Below are 18174 nucleotides of genomic sequence, written 5' to 3'. Positions count from 1 at the left end.
TCTATACTGTTTAATCCTCTGTTCATCATTTGCTCTTCTTCTCTATTTACCCTCCTTTTATTGACACTTGCAATCTTTGTACGTTCAATACCTCTCTCTCTTTGTATCTTCCTGTATTGCCACTCTTCGATCCAATTCTACTTTTTAACTCTCCCAATGGATGATGCTGCTTCAGCTTTCTCCAATTCCCCTTCTACCTCTCATGATACATTATATCCTCTCTCTAGATGTCTTTCTTCTCGTAAACCTTACCAGCCATGGCTTACTACTTACCTTCGCTCTATGCAAAGGGCTCTCAGTTGCTTGGAGCGTCACTGGCATAGATCTCGATCTATGTCCCATGGTGTGTCCTTCTCTTCTTACCATATCACTTGTGTATAGGTGCGTTATAAATGCCATATCATATCATATCATATCATATCATATCATAGTAATCGTTAATTACGACGTCCGAAAATGAAGACTTTTTTTTATACCCCCCTTACACCACATATATATGTGGGGGAGTATAGAATATAAGTCAGCATTTTGGGCCGTCGCAATAATCACATAGATCTATATCATATCATATTCTATATGATGATGCACTTCTTTCTTCTAAACATCTCCGTTACTCTATGTATTTATATATTTCATTTGTTACATGCCCAGACCCTAAGGTATCACGGCGAGGTTAGAGACAGCGCATCATAATTCTTATACAATGTTACAGTGACAGTTTGATAAACAGTAGGGCAAGTGGCCCTTAAGAAAAAAAGACAAAAAACAAAGTAGTTCCAGATGGGGTTCTGCAAGGTACAAAGGTAGACATAAGGTCAAGGTTATGAATCTGCGTTGGGAGGTGGAGGTGCGGGGGCCTAGTTGATCAGTATTTGTCAAACAACCACGTCTTCAGTGATTTTTGTCACTGAAGACGTGAAAAACTCTGATCTCTTGCACTCTCAATCATCTCACCCTTGCCATCTTTTCCAATCCCTTTCCTGCCAATTGAATCCCCCTCTGTCTGATCATGCCCTTCTCTCCACACTTACTACATCTGACTTCGCTCATTTATTTAGTTCTAAAGTGAATTCTCGTCATTCTGCCATTTCTCCTATTTCTCTGCCTTCTTCCCGCCCTGGTTCCCCTTCTCCTTCTAATGCAGTTCTTTATTCCTTTTCACCTATCTCTAACTCTTATACCTCTTTATTTATCTCACAGGCTCATCCTACTGCTTCTCCCAAAGATCTTGTTCCTTAACAGTATTCTTAATATCTCTCTTACCACTTCTAGCTTCCCTCTTCTATTTAAACATGCCATTATTCTTCCTGTCTTGAGAAAACCCTCCTTGGATCCAGCCATGCCTTCTATTATTTATGCTATTTTTCTCCTTTCTTACCTTTCTGAATTGTTGGAATGTCTAGTTACTCACAGGTTTCTTCTTTTGTCACACTTAATTCTATTTTATCTCATGTCCAGTCTGGATTTTACCCTTTCACTCTACGGAAACTGCCCTTCTTTCTATCTGTGACTCTCTTCTTTCTGCTTGCTTTGCTAAACACTCTTCTATTCTTATACTCTTGGACTTATAAGCTGCTTTTGATACAGTGGATCACACATTACTTCTTCAATCCCTTTCCTCTTTTGGGTTGTCTGGTTCCTTAATCACATGGTTTCAATCTTATCTATCTAATTGCACTTACTCCGAGTCTTGGGCCGGTGTTTGCTTTGATCCCCTTCCTCTTTCTCATGGTGTTCCACAAGGGTCTGTTCTTGGCCCATTTTTCTTCTCTCTTTACAACTCTCCTTTGGCTAATATTGGGCTTCATCACAAGGTTGGCGGTATCCCAGTGCCAATTGCGCCGGCATACCGCCAACACAATTAGCATTACTGCTACTCGGTCAGCGCTATTGCCGCCGGATCACGAGTAGCGCTAAGTTGGTAAATCCCCATTCTCCATCGGGTCCTTTGGACCCAATGGGGTTGGGGTGGTGCTATTAGCACCGGCACAAATAGCGCTGCGCTAATAACACCGAAAACACCCTGAACATTTAGATTTTTACGACAAGCAAAAAGCTGGAGGAAAAACTCCCATTTATAGCCAGACTCATGATAGGGCCAGCCCTCCATTTGTCCTAATTTCTCCTTCCCGCCTGCCCTTTTCTCTTAATGCCCGCAATCTTGGCCACCATCTTCACACTAATCTTTCTTTTGCTCATCACATCTCAATTACATCCCATTCCTGCCATTTCCATCTTTTCAATATTTTGAAAGTTAGACATTTTCTAACTCTCAGTGCCACTAAGCTTCTAATCTCTTCTTTAATCTTCTCTCAACTCTTCTTTTGTTCTGTACTGCTCTTTGGTCTCCCTGTCTCTCATCTAGCTCCTCTTAAGTCTGTTTTTAATTCCTCTATTCGTCTTCTGTATTCCTTATCTATTCACGACTCTATCTCTGCCTCTTTGGCCTCTCTTCAATGGCTATTTGACTCTCAACTTAAATTCAACTTTCTCCGTATAGTATTCATATCCCTCTATGGACTTGCTCCCATTTATCTTACTTCTCTTGTTTCTTTTTATGTTCCTTCTCGTACACTTCACTCTCACATCCACTTTCTTTTAGCTGTACCTCACCCTCCATGTGCTTCTTCTTGCTTCCACTCTTTTTCTTTGTTGGCTTGTGCTTACTGGAATGCTTTCCCTCTCTCTCTGCGGTCTATTCACTCCTATTCTACCTTCCGTGCTGCTCTGAACATTTTCTTACATCAATCTTAATTGCATTTTAGTCTCATTGTAAGTTATATTTTTTACTGTATTACCCTTTCATTTCAATTGTACTCTTAATTGGTTTTGTACAGCGTCTTGGTGTAAAGGCACTATATAAATAACAAATAAATACAAAATACAAAACCAAAAGGGGGCTCAAGGAGAGGGTTGGACTTGCTCAGAGTCAGGGAAGATGGAGTTTGCTTTCTAGAGGTTGGCCAGTGTCGATCGAAAGTGTCATATGACACCACCTTGCAGCCACTGTCACCACTGCAAGGGTGTGCTGAACTAACTGTACCTGAGGCACTAAATGTGTGCTAAATGAACAAATAATTATGCCACAATTTAAAGCACTTGTGCACCGAGAAGATACCAAGTCACCCTTACTTAGGTTACCCTAATACACTTGGCCTCATTACAACTCTGGCGGTAGCCATGCCCTTATTAAGGGCATGACTGCCGCCAGAGTTGCATTTTTTCTAGCACCCGCGAATGGGCAAGAACTGGGTCATGCCAAGCTTGGCGGACCCAGTAATTGCCCATTTGCGGGTGCCGGAATCAAGGGCCCCCCGATCCCCATTCTGCCCCAGAGGGCTGAATGGGGATGGGGAGGTCGAATGCACCGGCACATACAGAGTTCTGCTCATGGGTGCCGTTACACCCAACAGGAACAACCTGGCAGGTGAAATAGCACCCACGAGCAGAGCATGTAGTTTGGTGGTCCGGGAACTACGGTACCGGCATGCTTACCGGTAACGTAGTTCCCGGACCGCCATGCTTGTAATGAGTCCCACTGTCTTGTGGCAGAGGTTGCACATTACGCAGCTTGCCTACCCCCAACGATCATACCCTTGTGTAAGGGGAAGTAGTCCGACTTCCATTACTAGATGGATGTTGATGTCATGGGTGGCGATGTCTTCTCACCTGACTTCATCCTCTTGCAGAAGTCCTGAGCCTATCTTGTCCCTCTGCATGGAGAGGCAATGCAGTAGTGGCCACAGTCTCTTCCTCGAGAGCTAACTGCTGGAGGGTCATCAGTTTCTCCTCTGCTTGGTGCTCTTCAGTCTCTTGCTACACCACCACTTCCGCCTCCTCCTACTCTCCCCCTCTGACCTTTGGCCCCCTGTACTTCTGTGTCTACCCCTCCCTGCTACTCCTGGAGTTCTCCTCCAGATAGGTAGCCACATTATCTTCCTCCACATGCTCCCGCTCTCCTCCTGATGTTCCATCTCCCCTTGCTCAATCACTGTGAAGAATTTCCTTCTGGTAAGGTTTTAAAATCCCTGGCTATTTTGATTTTTAAAATGATAAAATCATACATGTAATTCTGTCTGAGAAAGGGTGAGGTCTGGTAGCCCAACCCCCTTTCATCAAATGTCATGCCAAAAGTATAGTGTATACCTATGCCTTCTGTCACACTATACTGATCTGAAGCATCTGCTCTCCAGTGGCACAGATCATGTTCAGAAGTCACAGGTGCCCTCTTGACAGCTGGTGTGACATCAAAGTCACTTCAGCACATAGCTTGCATTTAAAGTCTGCACCTCTGTTCCAAACCACATACCTTTGATGAATTATCATCATGTTGTCAGTTTAATCTCTAAACATAAGCCATACCTGAGTTTGGTGTATGGTGGCTGGTATTTCATATAATTATAAAAGCCACCTCTGATCAGTACCATTTCTTTTTTAATGTATTTGGTGATTGGCTTAATGTAAACCTTTCACCATTACTACAACTTTAAAACCAATACAATTTAAATATAACAATCATAAAACCATCAACAGTTCCCCCCATGCTCTCATCATGTCCACAATTCCAAAGAATTACTCCAATAATTTGAACACTTTTAAAATAAAGCAAATCCTAAAAATGACTCCAATAACTTGAACACTTCTTTACAAAAGTTAATCAAGGCCAAGATTAAAGATGTGTGTCCCCCACACATAAAAATAAAGCACCACTCACAGAACTAGATTCATCAAAAAAATTCCCAACATTCTTGACCTTGATCCTGTTAGTGCAGTGCAGAACAGTACACGATGTTGAAGAGATTCTTTAGCGTTCTACATATCACATCATTATCACTGTTTCATTTTCGTACGGCTAATACTTCTTTAGTAGGATAATGGTTTAAGCAAAATCACATGCACTGTGCGTGATAATGTCTAATCGGAAATTTAGACAGGTAGTTAGGGAGCCTGTTATATTGCCTTACTTCCGGATAGGGTTGAACGTAAAGTTTATATAACTGTCTCTGATCCTGCGTCGCTATCCAGTCTTGCCTCCATAGTTTATGTTTTACAGAGACCGGATTTGACAATAAAGTCTCCTCAGATGTGGCCAAATTTACCAGAATTGCACAGCAGACTCTTTTCCACTCACCCAATATAGTCTCACTCTCATTGTAAATGGCACCTTTTAAGGTATTGAAGCCTCTTAAATGATCAGAAAGAATGAATTTACGATGCAGTGCCAAACTCTTCCACATTATCATCGCATACATTGAAATTAAGTCAAGCTCCAACTTCCATGCTTGACTCGGATCGCAATTGGGAATACTAAGCCTTCAAAAAAGGCCTTCATGGACCAGCCATGATCTTCCATGGAGGGAAAACAACTCTTCACCTTAAGTTCGAAAGAGATAACAGGGGAAGTGAGAACCCACCATATTTCTTCAATAACACTCGTCCTTGTGCTGCCAAATCTTTCGCTTTTTATCGCAAAAAGGCTTCCCTTTGATTGTCTTTCAAACTGATATTTAGGCACATCCATAGGAACATAACGGAGTCAACTCTTGAAAGGGTCTCATTATCTAAATACCATGAGCTTCTATTACTTTTTTCCCTTTTGCAGACTGCAAAATTAATATCCTTGATTTAGAGGCATTTATCTTCAAACCGTTTTGGTGGGCATAGTCCTGTAGGGCGCTCAGTTGTTGTTGGAGCCCGATTGGTGTTTGATCAATCAGGACTGAGTCGTCCGTAATACAACAATCTATCTAGGGATTCATCATTGATAATAGGTGGAAAACTCCTTACTTTTTCAAGACTTTATTTCAATCAGAAATAAGTAGATTGAAAAGGGATGGTGCCAGTGGGCAACCCATAAATGCACTAGAAATCAACAACCTAATCTCCACGTACAACCTAGATGTACTCGCCATCACAGAATCATGGCTCCATGAAGCATCCGGCCAAGCCATTTCCTTGGCCCTCCCCCACGGATTCTCCATTCTCTGCTCCGACAGACTCCTCTCTAAAGAAGGTGGTGTAGCCCTCATCACTAGAGACTCCCTCTCCATTAGACAATGCCACCACGCCTAGAAGGGAAACACTTACCTTCTCTCAGCCAAACTTGCCTTATCTCCCAACTGCACCATCAACATATACCTCACATATAGACCACCAAGTTCACCACCTGATTTCCAAGGACACCTCCTCCACGTACTTAGTAACAACCTTAAAAGTTCCACCAAAACTCTCCTGCTTGGTGACCTCAACCTAGGTCTGGGTGATCCCAAAAGATAAAGCAGCCGCTACCATAGCAAAGGAACTAAAAGACCTTGACTTCACACAAAAAGTCACCAACCCAACACACTGCAAAGGCCGTACCCTCGACAGGGTGGCTGACCACAATTGCTCCATCTCCATCACATCCAACTGGGCCTACCCCTGTACTGACTACAACTGTATCCAATTCACCATCCCAACCACACATACTCCCAAAACCCTCACTTATGCTCCCTCAGCCCAAGTCAGAAGCTCTAAGAAACTAACTAAAGAAAATCTCTTACCACTCCTTGAAATCCCTGAACTCAGACCCCCATTCTCCAGTGACCCCAGCACCCTCGCCGATATCCACGCCGAAACCCTCACCAGAGCTGTGAACGCCATAGCACCAAGTGAAAACAAAAAGTAACAAAAGTCCATGCACACTAACTCTTGGTTCACAGACGAACTACAGGTCCTACGCTCTAGCAAACACACTGCTCTTTCCAATTGGCAATCCAACCCGAATGACTCCACCAAATCTGAATTCAAAAACATCTCCAACCAATTCAAACATGCCATATTTATGGCCAAATCTAATTCATTTAACTCACGAATCACCAAGGCCAACTTACAACCCAAAGAAATGTTTACCATCTACCATGACCTCATTACTCCCCTCACCAACCGTGATGAGATCATCAAAGAAAAAGCTTGGTGCTCTAGCAAAGATACAACCGCAATTCCAGTCTCTGCCTATGCCTAACCTACTACCTCAGCCAAGCCCCACTCCCCGCCAGGCCGAACCTACTTTTTCATTCCATGACGTTACAGGAAAGGAAGTCTGTGACCTTATCCTTAATCTCAAACCAACCAGATGCAAAGCAGACATCTGTCCCCCATCCATTATTAAAGACTGTGCTGATTCCCTAGCTCCACTACTAACCGCATTCATTAACACCTCATTCTCAAAAGTTATTGTTCCCTCCAGTCTTAAAGAAGCTTGGGTACGCCCGCTTCTAAAAACAAACACCGTAAACCCATTATCTCCCACCAACTACCGACCCATTACCACCGTCCCCTTCCTCCTCAAGATCTTAGACAAAGCAGCCCACAACCAAATTCAGCACTTCCTGGAGACAAATACCATTCTGGGAAAAAGACAATCTGGGTTCCGCAAAGGCTACGGTACATTAACTGCACTCCTGGACCTTAAAAACCAAATCATCATGGTACATAACCTGCTCTCCTCCTACTACTAGACCTCTCGTCCACCTTCGATCTCACCAGACATCTCAAACAGGCAGCCCACTTCTCAAACAACGCCTCCACTTGGAACACATCCTTCTTGGAGGCCAATGCTCACTCCACAAGGATCCTGCACCGCCCCCACCCTCTACAACCTATTTACTAAACCCCTTTTTGATAAACTAGACTCCTTCGGCATAGCTTTACACAAACTATTACAATAATACGCAGGTCCTTCTGCCCCTTTCAGGCGTATATGAGCAGGACGCCACTGCCCTTACAAGGATCTACTCTATTATCCAATCCTGGATGGAAGCCAATGGTATGTGCCTGAATGGGGAAAAACAGAAATCATCATCATGGGCCCAAAAGAAACACTAGCTAAACTCAACCAACAATATTGCAACTGTTCCGTTGACAACACCACCATCCCTGTCTCCTCCTCAGTTAAAACATTAGGGGTCTACCTAGACTCAACTCTATCCATGACAAGGCAAGTCAGCGCCATAGCCTCTGCATCGCCTCACATCACAAAACTGATAAACGCAATCTCACCCTTCCTATCCAAGCAACACTGCCTAGCCATAGCCAGAGCCACAATAGGAGCCAGACTAGACTACTGCAACATTCTCCTAGCAGGTACCTCCGTCAAAAACCTCAACCGTCTCCAAACTGTCCAAACAATGCACTTAGAGCAGCTCTAAGAATCCCCAAAACAGAACACATCTCACCTGCCAGGTGAGATGCCCACTGGCTTCCCGTTAGAGGAAGGATCACATTCAAGACCCTCACCCTTATGCATAAATGCCTTACCCTCTTAGCCCCCCCGTACTTCTCAGAAACCATCATTAGAGATACATTGTCTCACCCCAAGAGAACCAACCATACCAATAAACTACGCATCCCTCACATCCACAGAGCTAAAGCAGGAGGTATTGGCTTCCTGTATATAGCTCCCAAACTATGGAACTCCCTCCCCAACATGCTCAGAGCTGAAACCTCCCTCCCAGAATTCTGCAAGTCACTCAAAACTACCTTATTCACCTAACCTCCCTCCTAACAACCCTACATCTTTGTTCTGTACCATGTCAATTCTGTTCAATCACATGCAAACATGTCTGCATCATGAAACTAAGCTCAACATCTGTAACAGCGCCACGGAGCTCCAAGGCTGATGCACGCTTTATAAATACTAAATAATAAATAAATAAATAAACCCTGTTTGAGACATGATCCTGTTTTAATGTGGCCAGAGAGCAGACCACTTTTGTCAAATCTTATTTTTAGTGATGTTCCTAGCCTCCAAAACAATTCTCAGGCATGCTTGATTCCTTAATTTAGCCCAGAACCATTTTCGGTCCACAGTGTCAAAGACTTTGGCCAGGTCTATAAAAGCCTGGTACACCTTAGGTTTATTTTTCACTGTACTCATTTTAAAGATGTTAAGCAAGAACACGTTCAGCGTTTTACCCACCTTTACGAATCCTGACTGCATGGGGTCAAATTTACCCAATTCTATGTCCCATTTTGAAACTGTCTTAAAAATCAGAGTTGCAAAAATTGTACCTACCACGTCAAGACAGGGCGATAGGCCTATAGATTTTGGGATCTGACCTATCGCCCTTTTTGAAGACAGGCACCACTACAGACGTCTTCGAGGAGTGCAGTACTTTTTAAACTATTTTTACATGAATGAAAAGTTTCCAAAGGAATGTTGCTCAGAACTCAGGATCCTTTTTTAACATGGCATCGGTCAACCCATCAGGCCCCGGGGTCTGGGAGTTGCTAGCCTTCATCATAAAGTCTATTATTTCCTCTCTATCAGTTGGAAATTCCCATTCTTCAGAGGATATTTTGCTCTCCATGGAGAATAGAAGGGTGAAGTGCTCAACCCAACGGGCCTCTGATACTGCCTTTATTAACAGTGCATGCTGGGATGAGTGTCATGAATTTATTAACTGCCATAATTCACCGGTTCTTGAAATTTTATGCAGCATAAATTCCTCATCTTGTTGCAACATTACGCGCTTCTATGATCTAACCCAATTTCTATACCGTTGTTTCAGCTTTCTTTCAAGATTCCACGAGTCCCAGGTCCTCTCTCCCTTCAACTTCCTTAACTGAGATTTCAGTTTTCTCTTTACCTTCACCAGTTCATCATATGAGTGCAAATGGGAAAACGAGTTTTTCATACCCGGTCTCCAAAATTTGACAAAGTCCATCCAAAACCTAGTACAATCTAAAGCAATTGTTTTGGAGTGTTTTCCACGTGGTTTGCACATTTCTCAGTCAACAAGGTTATTCTAGGTGGATACATAATGAACCTGTTTCTTCCAGCAGAGACACCAACCACCGTGGAGTAAGCCTCAGGTGTCCTAATCCCCAAAGCTTTACAGGGCAATTTTAGAATGTTATGGTCATTACCACCGTAGGGATGACCTCCAGTGTTGATATCCACAGGAGAATGTTACGAGATACAAAAACAAAACTGTACAGAATTTTACTTTCTGAACACTTTTTTCATGTTGCACATCCTGGAATCTCTCCCTTAATTTGGCCATTTACAAGGTGAAGACTCCTGAAGCTCAAGTCTTCCTTCCAGGAGTGCCCTTTATTTTCTGCCTGGGTGAAAGATGTGTTGATTTCTCCTATCAAATTGTTGTGATCGAAACAATGCATATTTAAATCACCAGCAATTCAAAGGCCCTGTTGATTAAACTCATAATTGAGGAAGAATAATGATACTCCTCAATGACCAGTGGATGCCAGTACAGGTTGAATAAAATTATCCAAACCTGCTTATCAGATTTAAAACAGCTAGAACAACGCCGCAAGATTTGAATGTAGGAGTTAGGATAGTATGTTGCCATTACTTTCAAGCCTCTTTTGTTCTTTATGGCAGTCAATAGGCCAGATGTTGGTCTGCCGTTAGGTCCTTTAAAGGCTGAATTACAGTGAATAGTAAACCCATCCCATACAGGAGCTTTTATAAGCCATGTTTCTTGAGGACAGATAATGTCAAAAGTCTCATAATCTAGTTTGTTGTTTCCAAAAAAGTGGCTGAAACCTCTCGCATTCCAACATCCCAGGACTAGGATTCTCACTGGCTTCAACTGGTCTGGTTAATCTCTTCTTTTCTTCAAGACCAGCGCTTCTGGTAGCCAGTTCCAGGACAAATCTTGTTCCAGGTTTCCAATACGTCATGTTGCTTTACCACCTTCCTACTACATTCGTTATTGGCCCTCATTGTGATGGTAAATGGATTTCTTGGAGGATGTTACGAATCCCAACAGACATTTCTCCTCCAATGATGTTTTTGTTGTAGGCTGACTCAAAGGTACAGCAACCTCCTCCATCATTTTAGGCTTGTTTTCCAGTAATGGGGTTCTGAGTATTCCCCATAACCCATTACTTGGGGCTCCTCACTCCGATGGTAACTCGACCAAAGCAAAACAAAGGGGTAACAAGAGTTTTACCTAATCCAATATAGTCTGCTTGAGTAAACTAGAGATAAGGTGAACAGCAACCTTGTCAATAGATCCTCTTCTATCGTTGCAAGTTATACCGTCATCAAGATACGTTCCAGCAATATACATTTTCTTTTGCCATGGGGCACCTCACATTGGGCTTGTTCTCTTTTCATGTTGGTGACAGCCTATGGATTCTGGACAAGACAGTTGGAGCTGGTCTTTGCATATTCCATATTCAAAGTCTGGTGCTTCTCTTCCAGAGTTTGAAAAAGTAAGGTGGTAACCTGGGTTGACACCAGCTTTGGGTTCTTCTCGATCTCACCTTCATCAGTCAGGCATACAACAAAAAACTTATGAAAGGGCTGCTGCCTTTGCTTCAATGCCACCTCCAGACAGCTCTTGTCGCTGCGTGGGTCCACATGATTGCTCAGCCTCTGCTCAACATTATTAGAGCCAGGCATTAACGTTAGATTTATAGTTATTATTTGAGCGGTCATGTTACTGCCGTGTGGAGAACTATGCTTGCTCAACTCCTCACAGTCTTGTGCATCTGTGATTGAATATAAAGAAATATTCAACAAACCATTGCATGAGTGGTTACATTGAGAATCCAAGAATTGCTTATATTCATCATGGCTTTTCCCTGAATCTTGGTTGACTTCCTTCTGTAATTCCCTTGTCACTTTAGTTTTGTTCTTTGAGCCCTCTTTCAGAGTCTCTGGAAGAAACAGATTGTGTAAAAATGTACGTGAATCATTTGATCAAAGTCTTTTAGTTATCATCTGGTTTTGGGATTATTTTAGTTGTTTAGACTGTTGCTGGTGTTGAGATGATTGTCTAGAATGTACTCATGGTTTTCTAGAAAATAATGTATGGTCTTTAATGGGGTTGTCGGCCCTTGTTTAACCACTCGATGTAGCTTGAAGAGGCACACTTCCATCGTCCTCCTTCTGGCTGGCTCTTTCCTCCCTTATTATCACATCACCCTCTTTTCGTGCCCATTCAAAAGAGGGCACAGTTTATAGGAGAACTGGTGAAACAAGCCCCTTATCACCTTCAGTATGGGGGGCAATTGAATCAGTTCCCGCCAAATCATTTAAAGTGTGGGTAATTTGCATCGTAGATATCAATGGTTCCACCATACTTTCTTCAGATGTTGGTCACCAGCAACATTCGTAATCTTCTTTCATCTATCTCCTGAAAAATGGGATCAAGGATACTGTGAAAAATGTTTGTGATTTGGTCGGTATTTTTTTCCAGGTTGCCCTGGACTGCAGTAACAAAACCCTCCAAAAAAGCATCTTAGCATGCAACATCGCTAATAATGTTGTATGGTCTTTGAGCTGGTCATTTATGTTCTCGTACAGTTCTGTAAAGGGGGAAATGGTAACAGATAAGGCTGCCAAGGTATTCATATTAATACCTGATGAAGTAGAGTAAGCTACAGATGCATTACTAGCTCTAATTGATGGAGTTGTATGATAGGATGTTCTGTCTTTAGCTATTACTGGCGAGCCACATGATGTCGAGTACGTGGAAATTTCTACGATAGGTCTCACCCTCTTACTTCCAGCCTTAACAGCCCCCTTTTCATGGGAACTTGAAGGTATTGAGGTCATGGTTTGAATTTTTGAGTGTTTTAGATCTATCATTGGCATCAAGGAAAACAGTCTTATGTGCAATGTTGATCAATAGGGATTGAATAAAGCTAGGCTCCAATGCACTAGTAGTTCTGACTAAATAAGTCCCAGGTTTCTCTAAACGGGATTCTAGATTGTTGCGACTGCCAACAACCTTTTCCCGTGGTAGCAGATTGTGCGACAAGGTACTCATTATTGGGTGATTTAATCCCCAAGACATCCACACACATGGCTGGACAGCCACTTGAAGCAACCATAGCCAACCAGCCACTACCAGATATTCCAGACTCTTTGATCAGTGTTAAGTCATAAAGAGCAGAAGGAACATTTAAATAAACTTCAAACTCTCCAGCAGCTCTGCATCCACAACCTCTCCAGCATGTTTTTGGGAGGTGGTTCAGAGTCTGATACAGACTGTATCCCCATGATCCTTTATGTGGCCAGAATACAATAGAAATATTTGTGGTTTGAGAATGCCTCATCAGATCCCAGGTCCACAGGATTCCAGCTTCAATTAACTTTAGAGTTCTTTTCAGACCTTTGAAGTGGTAGTTTCGTCAGATTTTTGGACACGTGAGGTGTCAATTCATCACCTTTCTGTTTTTCATGAGAAGTAGGAAAAGCAAATACACCATTTTTGAGGCTAGCGCCCCCTCTTTTTAATGTGGCAGGAGCAGAGAGCAGTGCCATTCTTTCTCTTGAAGAAATTTGGTGAACTTCGAATAGTTCTGTCATTGGCCTTTTTCTAAGGAGTATTTCTTTGCGTAACCTGCAAAGTCAAGGCTGATAATGTTTCTGTTTCTGTTGAACCTCCAAACTTGTGTCCTTCATGAATACAGTGCAGCTTTGACTCATTGGACATGGTAACAGACTCCCTGCCACTGGTGTCCGGGCCTTTCATTCCATCTTTGTAAGATGCAGTACTAGCCGTTACTGTAACTGCATTGTTAAAGGGGATCACAAGGGTGAAGTGGGAACCAGAGTCAAAAGACAGTAGTTTATCAATGTGGGCCAAGACTTCCTGTGTGCCGATTAAAAAGTCACCCACCTCCCCAGTACTCGATGGAATCTACTCACCTCAGGTTCCTGCGTTCGCTCTTGCTGTGTCTGTTTCACATCGCTTTCCTCACCACTTGGCATCTTGTTACTAAAGCACAGTTTCTTTACCAAAGCCGCTGACATCACTTAAATCCAAGAATTCTAGGGAAAATCAAAACAATCAAGCGGCAGATGGAACAAATTCAAACGGTTTGATTAAAGCTCGCCACTCTCGTCTGCCGGAAACTGCAAAGACTGCATAGACCTCAGCAACACTTCTACGAACGCTGTGAATTAGAGGTTGAGGTTTTATACTGTAGACTCCTCATGCTGAGTATCAGAGCAACAGTAAACAAACTCTGAAAGCGTCGACCTCCAAACTGCAGCCCCTCCTGCTGGGACTGCATACAACTCAACAGCACCTCTGTACCATACATATGCCCACAACATAGGTCCAGGCCAGCCATGGATAGGCTGTGTATTCCCTATAGACTTGCTGTCTCAGCAACACCGCACAGGACCATAGCCATTGGGGGCTGCCTCTCTTTTGAGCTTGGGTAACACCTCACCCCAGCATGACATTTTCTCAGTAGCAGATGTCCTGGAAAACAGGAATCAAAGGGCACACCTCAAGCCAAATGACTAGCATCACACCCGGGTGTTGCCTACCAAAGGACTTTTGATGCTATGGATCTGGGAAGGGACAAGGTTTGTCTAGTAAAAGTGAGATCAGCACAGTTGGGGAAGGATTCCACCATCTTGTTTCTCTCTGTACCTCTCTCTCCCATCTCTTTCCTCCACTTCATTTTGCACAAAGCACTTTGGGTATGATGCAAGAAGGCATGGAATGCCCACAAGGAGAGGGATTGGCCCTGTTAAACCAGTTCTGTGTTTGTCAAATCCCCTGTCTGATTTTGGCTATAAGGGAGGGGGTCTCACCCCCCTTCTTTGATTAACTTTTGGACCGTTCAACACTCAATAAAGAATTCATTTTGACCTATTTTAGGAGAGTTGATCTTTCCAAATCTCTCAACCATTGAGGTGAAAGAGTGCTTCAAGGCAGAAGCAAGCTCTGATCACGACCCACTGGCAGGGCACATTGCTGGTGACTCTGGCTTAGAACCAGAACCTGCAACTCTTTTTCAAACCTCCATAGTTTCGGAGAGCAGAACGTGAAAGGACTTGGCTTGTCCTAGAGCACCTGAAGTGGATAGCTCTGTATCATTAGTGTCAAAACAGCCAGGATCCTTTTTTTCACCATATCAAACCAATTAAGCCATGTTTGACCCATTTGTCCACATTTGAACCAGAGGGATCTGAAGGTAATGCCTTTGGCACTCTCATGATCTTCAAACCACATCGCTCACATCATCTAATCAGCTCAATTCCGTATCACCAAAGCAGAGCCCTGTTACATGTCAGGCTTGAGACACAATGCCCCATGCAGACTACTTTGAATAGCTACATCTGACCAAGCATCAAACCACCAGGTATTGACATCACGGCTTGATTTGAACCGCAGAACCCTCACGTCACTCATCAACCTAAACCAGTGTTACTCGTCGGACAACAAATAACACCCAGTCGTATCCGACTCCATGCCAACTCACCACCTGGCATCAATGTGACTCACCACCTTAGAACCCAGTTAGACCCACCGGCACAACAGACTGAAACCCACTCAACACAGTCGAATCACCAACCAATGTGAGTAAGGTACTTTAAACTGATCCTCTCCCCATGGTCCAACCTTTGGGGCCCCAGAGATTAGCTAAGACCCTCTAGCAATTTGTTCCACTCAGAACATATCCTTTTTTAATTCATTTTTACATGTTGTTCCTGGTGTTTCTCCCTGCAAAGTACGCAGAGTGCTCCAGCAATATAGTCTGCTTTCCTTTACAAGTATGAGTTTATGATGGTACAATTGATTTGAGGAATAAAAGAATATATATTTTTTTAGAAACTTGATTTGACATTCTTTTATTTTGGAACTGTTATACTTTGCCATGTTGGTTGCAACAGGCTCACATTCGCACCCCTTTCTAAGAGTATAGCCTTCCCTCCACCAACGTTACCTAGAAATCCAAAGGAGGTATATCTCTTAGCTTGGCCTGTTTTACCTTTATGGTTGGGATCACATATTGGTTTGAAATAGTGTGGGGGTTTACCTACTAATCATCCTTATACTGCTGCAAAGCAGAAGTAATTTCATCACAACCGCTGTCCCCCCTTCCTCAACCACCAACTCACCCTTCTCAGTTACCATCTCCAGCTCCCCAACCATCAACATAATCTTGATCTCTGTCTGCTCCTCCTCAGACTTTGTCCTCATTGTCTGACCCCCTCAACCTCTGAGAAAGAGAAGAATAAGTCCAACTAATCATCTTCTCCACCTGGCACTCCCCCCAAATAAATTAATGCTGAACATTCTTTGCGCATTAACTTAAAAAAGACACAGATCATGTTGCTTTCTACTAAAAAAGTGAACATGTCCAAAATGGAAATAAATTGGGGGACTATTGAGTACAACTATTTGGGTGTTGTAAACAATAGTAATCTGGGTTACATTCCCCTCATAGAAAATAAGATACTTTGAGCCAAACAGTTAACAGCGCTTGTGCGTAGTTTTGCTACGAACTATGCTGGATACTCATTGAAGGGAATCATGTTGCTATACATCCCGTGATTGACTCCTGTGATAGCTTATGGTTTAGAGGCACGGTCTATCAAAAATGTAGCCTGGTTGGACAGAGTCAAAGGTTTTTTTTTTTGGCAAATCTCCATCTTGTCCAATTCAATATATCAGAGTCGAACTTGGGTTGTTATCATTGAAAGCCATCATTTTGCAACAGAGAGGCCTCCTCCCTTTGAAGGCTATTTTTCATCCCAAAATTCATATGTTACGAATAATAGGAAAAATTATTATTAAATTGAAGAAGATCAATCGATCAAACAAATATGATGGTCTATGTAGGGATCTGTATACGCAGCTAAATTGGACAATTGACCAGGCTTGCTGTGGCCGTTTAGTTTAGTTTAGTTTAGTTTAGTTTAGTTTAGTTTAGTTTAGTTTAGTTTAGTTTATTTATTGAGCGCGCCAAGCCCGTGGGAATCTGGTCGCTTTGCTTAAAGGTTACAATCAAGTACAGAGCATGGGAAACACATGAGAGTTACAAATATACAGCAGATAAGAGAGAATGCACGCAGGCATACATGGCAGGTCATACAGTAAAATGATACATGAGCGTTACATATCTACAACAGACATAGACATTTTCATACATATATACATGGCAAGTTGTGGTTATGCAACCGAAGTGGGGTCATGCTCATGGAGCCATACCGTGACCTTATTCCGGAATAAGAGGTAGGATGGTTCCTCCATTAGTGAAGTAGGGAGGGTTTTCCATTTCTTAGCAGCGAGGACAGGGAACCTGACTCCGCCTGTTCTTTGTTGTTTGAATCGTGGGAGATTGACACAATGGGCCTCATCACGAGTATGGAGGTAGCCATGCCGCTAAAAGTGGCATGGCTACCCCCATACCGGGTACCAAGTACGGGTCCTAAAAAGGGGGACTTACCGGACCATTCCGACCTTGGAGGGCCTGGTAAATCCCTTTCGCAGGACCCAGACCCGGTACATCCCCATGGGAATGGGGAGGATGCTAACAACGGGCCCGTTAATGATGGCCCCGTTGTTAGCATCCTGGCTGCTAGTGGGTCCCGGTAAAGATGCCTAGTTTGACAAGGCGTTCCTTATCGGGACCCGCTGCAGAACTCGTAATAGGGTGGCCCGGAATGAACGGTGCGGTCCCTTACCGGCACTGTTCATTCTGTGGCTGCCTGGGTCGTAATGAGGCCCAATGTGTTTGGGCGGTTCTGGCAGGACGGGTTGTAGTGTGGCAGGTGATGCTATTGGACAAGTAGATGGGAGCCTTGTTAGATAAGCGCCTATGGGTGAGGGATAATGTTTTAAGTGCAATTATTTGCTTGATGTTAAGCCAGTTAAGTGCGTGTCTAGTTTCCCAAATGTGTTGTTTCCTGGGGATATTCAGGGCTGCTCTAATAGCATTGTTTTGCATAACTTGCATTTTATTGCCTAGGTAGATAGCATTGCAATAGTCAAGCTTGGAAAGGACTAGGGCTCTTGCTATTGTGATGCAGTTAGGGGATGTCAGGAAAAGTCGGAAAGCAGTGATGAGCTTGCATGTGTAAGCTGTGGCTGAGGCCATAGCATTGGTTTGTTTTGTTAAGGTTAATGCTGAATCTATGTAGATTCCTAAAGTTTTCACAACCTTTGAGACTTTAATTATATTACCGTTAATATAGAATGATGTGAATAGCGCATCCAGTTGGTTCAACTTGGCCGGTGATCCTGGAAGAAGCAACTCTGTTTTATCGCTGTTAAGACAGAGTCCATGCTTCGCCATCTGGGTTTGTATGATCAAGTAAATGTCATTTAGTGTTTTGCTGTCTATAGTGCAATCACCAGTGATGGGGATGAGTATCTGGGTGTCATCCGCATTATCAGTGTAGGCGAC

This window comes from Ambystoma mexicanum, chromosome 2p (assembly GCF_040938575.1).
Source record: "Ambystoma mexicanum isolate Mex_15411 chromosome 2p, UKY_AmexF1_1, whole genome shotgun sequence".
Taxonomy (NCBI): domain Eukaryota; kingdom Metazoa; phylum Chordata; class Amphibia; order Caudata; family Ambystomatidae; genus Ambystoma; species Ambystoma mexicanum.
This window is presented reverse-complemented; position numbering follows the sequence as displayed.